Genomic DNA, 7,466 nt, shown 5'->3' on the forward strand with positions numbered 1-7,466 from the left:
GCTTTTTCCCTCCCTCTCTCTCTCGGCTACTTGGGAGCCCCTTCTTCCCGTCGGAGATGAGCGACTTTGTCCTCACCATCTTGAAAAACATGGCGGACCCCAGGGTCTCTGACACCCTGCTGGTTGCCAGGGTGCTGGAGCTGGTCTTGAGAGGCTCGTGCTCGGGGCTATACGGGGTAGGCAGTGTGCAGCCAGGTTGCCCTGTGTGCGTGGCACAGCTAGGCAGGGCAGCGCGTGCTGCTCGGCCCCGCAGCACGCAGGCAGGCCACCTGTCCCGGCCCTGCTGCCCTCGGAGTCCCCGCTCCCTGCCCGCCGCCCCTGGCCAGCTCAGCAGTGGGGAAGCTGATTAAACTGAGAGGATGATTGAGAAAAAGGAGAAACTGTTTGAGAAACCGTCTAGTATGGAAGAAACATCCCGCTTGTCACCTGCACGGACCCATGTCGCAGCCGTTAGGAGAAGATGCCCTCCTACGAGACCCACTTGGAAGAAAAAGAAGACGCTACGAGATACGTTGTGGTTTTACCTCTGTGACTAGGAGAAGACGCGAGTAAGTGGGATGAAGGACCTACCTCGGCCCAACAGGCACTAGTTGCAAGGTAAAACAGATAGAAGAAAGAATCATGAAGTTTCTGTGAATTCTTCCAGGAGGGTGGCTGCTCCAGTGCCCAGGGAGCAGTTCTGTAGTCCGGGTCGGAACTCATCTGCTAACTGTAGGTGTTGTCCTCAACATTAGAGGTGCCCTGCCTCCAGCCAGGAGGAGGAGAGGGATAACCGAGTTTATTGGGCTCTATGGATTCGATGTCCTCGCGTATTAGAGCCACAAAAGCATAAAGACATGGTGGACACCGGTGCGCAGTGTACCCTGTTGCCATTGAATCATAAAGGAACAAAATCTGTTGCTGTTTCTGGTGTGACAGGTCTCAAGAACTGACTGTAGTTCGGCCAAAGTGAGCCGGCCTGGGAATAAATGGCAGATGCACCCCGTTGTGACTGGCCCAGGCGCTCCGCGCATCCTTGGCGTAAACTATCTCAAGAGAGGGTATTTCAAAGACCCAAAAGTGTATGGGTGGGCTTTTGGTATGGCAGCTGGAGGGACTGAGGACATGACACAGCTGCCTGCCTTATCTGGTCTTTCAGCTGACCCTTCTGTGGCGGGACTGCTGAAGGTTAAAGAACAGGTTAAAGGTTAAAGAAGGTTAAAGAACACCCAATGGCTGCTGCCAGGGTGACACCCTCGCTGGTGATACAGTAGCCTTGAACAGCACAAAAGGCTGGGGTGGAAAGCCCCTCAGGCCTCACTGATACCCGGTTGAAAAGAACATCTGGTTCCCTCCTTACTGGAATAATGTAGCTAAGTTTGAAACGCTTTGTAAGCGGATGGGTTAGACGTCTGCTGGGTTTAGTTGGATACAAGGAAGTCTTGAGACGTTGTATCCTTGAGGAGAGTAGATGGGAGAGATGCTAGAATAAGCTAGTTTGGTGAGAACTGGAGTTGCAAACTAAGCCGAAAGACGAACGGAGTGTGCGCGGGTGCAACTGTACCCGAGTTCAACCAGCAGACACGGTGAGGAAGACTATTGACGACCACCAGAGGACCCTGGAAGACCACCAACGGACACGGATGCGCATGCATCAGGGACATTTACATATTAATGAGTTGTAGGTGCTAATAGGAGTATGTTAGTCATTTCTGGGAAATGTAATTAATGTGTATATTCTGATTGCTTGTAGCCTTTGTAGTTGAGCAACTCGGCGCGCACTCTAGGCGGAGCGATCCCCTGTGCGCCCAGCGCTGCAATAAAGAATGCCTGCTTTGACACTCCAAAACCGAGTCTTAGAGAGTCCTTAATCACCGGCTCATGGTATCAGGGGTGCATCAGCGACAGTATCGCACCAGCCGAGAGTCCCCGATTCCCATCCGGAACCTGGTTCGTCGGCTGGAGACCCAAGGCGTGATCAGCAAGCCTTCCACCTGGAGAGGCATCCAGTACACCTGGAACTGACTGCCCCAGGGGTGCAAACACAGCCCTGCTGTTAGCAAAGCACATCCCTGAAATGTTATTAGTAGCTAGGGTTGGAAGGCCTTATGGGAGTTCTCACAAATAATGAAGATTCTATCCCCGACTTTATCAGGCATGAGCTAATTAAAAGAACTCCTCATCAAGGGAGGCAAGTCGTGCATCATTCTCCAGGAAGCACGTGGAGCGTAAGGACCTTGAGGATGGTACTAATCTACGTGTTTTGAGACGTTTAGCCGACTTGTCAGGAAAGTGAAAATTCTTAGTGTCCCAAGCTGAACTACCTTCATTAGAATACTAAAAATCACGCCCATAGGTCAAGACAACCCTTGCCCAGGTGAAGACCCTTCCCTTGAGCATGTGTGGTAGCTGTAACTTGACGGTGTAACTGTATGTGAGTTACTAACCAATCAAATAGGGGTGGGAGGTACTAACGTTATAGCGATGTTGTAAAACGTGTATAAAAATCACACGGAGAGTTCTGATGGCTGTGCATGACAGGAGGAGGTATCCCCCATGCACCCGGTGCTGTAAATAAACTAACGTCGGCTTTCTAAACCCCAGAGCTGGTTTAGAGAGCGATAATTTCGTTATGGATGTAGATAACCCACTATTTGCCATGGCCCGATCCAGACGGCACTGGGGAAGGGGGGAGCTGCAGAACACCGGCAGTACGTCGATGACATCATTGTGTGGGGTAATACAGCAGAAGAGGTTTTTAAGAAAGGTAAGAAGGTAGTCAAGATTATTTTGAAAGCAAGTTTTGCTACACAAAGAGCCTGAAGTAGCCAGTTCTTAGGAATCGGGTGGCAGGATGGGTGTCGCCAGATCCCAAGGGATGCGATTAACAAAATAACATCTATGTCCCCACCTACGAACAAAAAGGAAGCACAAGCCTTTTTAGGTGTGGTGGGTTTCTGGAGAATGCACATGCCAGGTTGTAGTCAGATTGTGAAACCTCTCTGTGAAGCGACTCGAAAGAAAAAGGAGTTTACGTGGGCTCCTGAGCAACGACAGGCCTTGGAGGCAAATTCAACAAGAGACTGTGCGTGCAGTAGCCCTTGGAGCACTCCAAACAGGATGGGATGTTAAAAATGTGCTCTGTACAACAGCCAGGAACAATGGCCCTGCCTGCAGCTTCTGGCAGAAAGCACCAGGGGAGACTGGAGGTCGACCCCTAGGATTCTGGAGTCGGGGATGCAGAGGATCCGAGGCCAACCGTACCCCAACTGAGGAAGAAGTCTTGGCGGCATATGAAGGAGTTGGAGCTGCTTGAGGGGTAACTGGTACCGCTCCTCCTGGTGCCCCGATGATCAGTGCTGGGCTGGATGTTCAAGGCTAAAGCTCCTTCTGCTCGTCAGGCCGCTGATGCTACCTGGAGTAAGTGGGTTGCCTTAATCGCTCAGCGAGCTTGAATAGGAAACCCAAATCGCCCAGGAATCGTAGAAGTGATCACAAACTGTCCCGAAGGCAGAGACTTTGGAATGCCACCAGAGGAGGTGGTGACCCGTGCTGAGGAAGCCCCACCGTACAATGCGCTCTCAGCTAATGAGAAGGCAAGTACGCCTTGTTCACTGATGGGTCTTGTGTATTGTAGGAAAGCATCGAAGGTGGAAAGCTGCTGTGCGGAGTCCTACACGACAAGTCGCAGGAGCTGCTGAAGGACAAGGTGAATGGAGTCAATTTGCAGAGGTAAAAGCCGTCCAGCTGGCCTTAGACATTGCTGAACGAGAAAAGTGGCCGACACTCTATCTCTATGCCGACCCATAGATGGTGGCCAGTGCTCTGTGGGGACGGCTGAAACAGTGGAAGCAGAGCAACTGGCGGCGCAGAGGTAAACCCCTCTGGGCTGCTGAAGTATGGCAAGATATTGCTGACCAGCTGGGGAAACTAGTGGTGAAGGTACGTCATGTAGATGCCCATGTACCCATGAGGCGAGCCACTGAAGAACATCGAAATAATCAGCAAGTGGATCAGGCTGCTAAGATTTTCCAGACACGTTTGGACTGGGAACGTAAAGGTGAACTGTTTTTAGCTCGGTGGGCCCATGACACTTCAGGTCACCAAGGGATGCAACATACAAATGGGCTCGTGACCGAGGGGTGGATTTAACCACGGATGCTATCGCGCAGGTTACCCCTGACTGCGAAACATGCGCTGACGTCAAGCAAGCTAAACGGTTGAAGCCTTGGGGGTGTGGGGGATGATGGGTGAAATATAAATACGGGGAGGCCTGGCAAATAGACTACATCACACTCCCTCAGACCCGTCAGGGTAAGCGTTACGTGCTTCCAATGGTGGAAGCAAGCACCAGATGGTTGGAAAGCTACGCCGTACGCCACGCCACTGCCCGCGATACCATCCTGGGCCTTGAAAGGCAAGTCTCGTGGCGACATGGTGCTCCAGAAGGAACCGAGTCAGCCAATGGGACTCATTTCAAACACAGTCTTATAAGTACTTGGGCCAAAGAACGTGGCGTTGAGTGGGTATGTCATATCCCCTGTCACGCACCAGCTTCCAGGGAAGTTGAGCGATACGATGGATTGTTAAAAACTACCTGAATGCAATGGGTGGTGGATCCTTTAAAAATTGGGACAAGCCTTTAGCACAAGCCACCTGGTTAGTTAACACCAGGGGATCCATCAATCGAGCTGCTCCAGCTCAATCAGGCCTTTTACGTATAGTAGAAGGGGATAAAGTCCCTGTGGTGCGTGAAAGGAATACGTTAGGGAAAACTGTTTGGGTTTTTCCTGCCTCAGGCCAAGGCAAACCTGTTTGTGGGACTCTTTTTGCTCAAGGACCTGGTTGCACTTGGTGGGTGATGCTGAAGAACGGAGAGGATCAATGTGTACCCCAAGGAAATTTGACCCCGGGTGGGAATACTTAATTCTGAATCGCATGATATTGTCATATGACACTAACGGTGTTCTATCAGTGTTTTTCAGGGTAACGTAGTAGTAATGAACCTGAACCAACTTCATCAAGTGTCATCCAGCAAAACTCTTTGAGATGGACATGCTACCCAGGGGCATGGCCCACAATGAATTTCATTCATCTTTCCTACCCTGAGAGTCTACTATGGTAGACGAAACGCTACAGTTATGAACTAAATGGACTCAGTGAACTTTTCTGTATAAAGTCAAGATATAACTGAGTAACCTCCGTCTGTCTGTCTGTCTGTCTGTCTATCGATCGATCTACGCGTGCGTGTAGGTTTGATAGATAAACGTATCAGTGATCTGAGCACGACGCAAATGGTATGGAATAAGGAGTGGAATGTCCTGGTTTGAGGTAAAACCAAACCAACTGTGCGTTCAGTCATTTTACTTCTGAGCTAGGCCTCTTCTCACTCTGAAATTAACAGCACGTTGTGCCGAAAACGGTTCGTTCTCGGTGCGATAAGACCAACGTTTGCAGCTTGTGCCGAGGAGCGGCACGCAGGGAGGCTCTTGCTTATACTTACTGCCGTAACACCCAAGCTCAGCTCATTTCGTTATTTGCCCCGTTGGAGGGTGGGAAGCGGAAAAGCGCAGAGGGGTCCCACCTGCGGGGAGGGGAGGAGCGGACGGGACAGGGGACCCCAAACTGGCCAACAGGGTATTCCAGCCCACCTGTCCCATGCTCAGTATGAAAGCTGAGGGATCAAAGGGTCAGCTCGCTCTCTTCAATGGGCAGCGTCCCAGCAGGGCCCTGTCTGTTCGTCGGCCTGGGATCCCCACCCGCGTGCTCCCGGCTCCGGCTCTGGAATCCAGCTCCCACCCGTCTCCGAGTCCAGTCTGGGACTTCCCCAGTGCCTGCCGGTGACGGCATCCTGGGAGCTTGGTACGGCTTTGTATATGCTGTGTCTATTTCATTATTTCCTTTTTATTTTATTATTAATATCACATTAAAGTGGTTTACTTTCTTCTAAACTCGTAAGTCTCTTTATGTCTCCTCCTCCTCTCCCTGTGCAAGACGTGGGGGGAGAGCATCTGTCGCCGGCCATCGGCCAATGTGGCCAAAACTGTGAGAGTTACCGACACCATTCCCATCCCAAACCCAAAGCACAGCGCTGCGCCAGCTGCCGCAAGAAGGTCGATTCCATCCCAAACGAAACCAGCACCCAGTAACTCGGGATATCAATAATAATAATCAGTAATTTTAATATCAGTAAACATCTAGGTATGCTCGGGTTCCTCAGGCAGTCTCGGACCTGATCCTCCCCAACGATGGGAAGGATTCATGCTCCTGGCAGAGGTCTGGACGTATTTCTGCAGGTGGGTGGTGGCAGGATGCCCTTTGACCACACAGCCGGGTTTCAGGCCTCAGGCCAAAGGGGCCGCAGAGTACTGCCTGCGGCAGGGGACGTGCGCAGAGGGACCGCAGGCTGCGGCCAGAGCCAGCGGTGGGCTGACTCCCCTGGGAGAGCCCAGGTCCCAGCGGGGGGCAGGATGGGCTGCCCCTCCCGGCAGGGGTGGCGGGTCACAATGGGCCCTTGGTGACCTACCCTTGTGACAGCTGGTGATGTCCAGCAGCATGCGCATGGCAGCCCCACAGTGTCCCGGACACTCGTGAAGAGTGGACATGGGTGATCCGGCACGTGCGAGAGTCCCTGTGCGCAGAACGCGTGTTTCCCTGCGACCCCTGCCACGTTCCCCCCCCAGGGCCAGGGTGTCCCGCAGCAGGTAGGAGTGCGGCTCTGGGCCGGGCCAGGGCCACAGGGACCCCAGGGCACCCGGGCCCAGCAGGCCCTTCCGCAGGGGCTGGGGGCAGGAGAGCCGGCGCCAGGGCCGGCTGGGCGAGGGGGGACTGCCCGCTGGAAAACGGCGTCCTGCAGGAGTTCCCCCCAGCCCTGCCCAGCCCCTGCCACCCACCACCTCCCTGCTCGGGCCAGGCCGCACCGCGCTGGGGCCGCTCGCCGTGGGCAGCCCCCTCCCCACCCTCAGCCCTCTCCTCTGTCCCGCAGGACGGCGAGCGGTTGCCCTCGGAGCAGCCCTGCACCTGAGGCGGCAGAGGACCAAAGGGCCGGGGTGGCCGCCGAGGACCATCAGCGGCCAGAAAGCCCCAGGCAACGCCGGGTGCAGAGCGAGGACTTGGGCTGCGCCAGCCTCCTCATGCTCCAAGCGGAGGAGGAGAAGAGCCCCGGCATCCCCGCCATGAGTGAGTAGCGAGAGGACCCCAGGGGACCACCTCCAGCCTCGGGGCAGAGAGCAGGGCAGGGAGAGGCCGCTGGGCCGGCGGGAGGCAGCGGTGCTGCCGGGCTGGGGCCTTTCCCGCCCTGCTGCCAGCACCATCCCGGGGGAGACGGGGCAGCAGCACCCCGGGCCAGGGCTCGCTGGGAGCAGGGCAGCGGGCGCAGGGCTGGAGAGGGGGCCCCTCTCTTCCCTCTGCCTCCTGCCGCGGCTACAGCTCTCCCCGCGCTTGTTCCTCATCAGGTGGAGCTGCTTCTGCCGCCAGCTGCTGGCTGA

Source organism: Rissa tridactyla, chromosome Z, assembly GCF_028500815.1.
Source record: "Rissa tridactyla isolate bRisTri1 chromosome Z, bRisTri1.patW.cur.20221130, whole genome shotgun sequence".
NCBI lineage: Eukaryota > Metazoa > Chordata > Aves > Charadriiformes > Laridae > Rissa > Rissa tridactyla.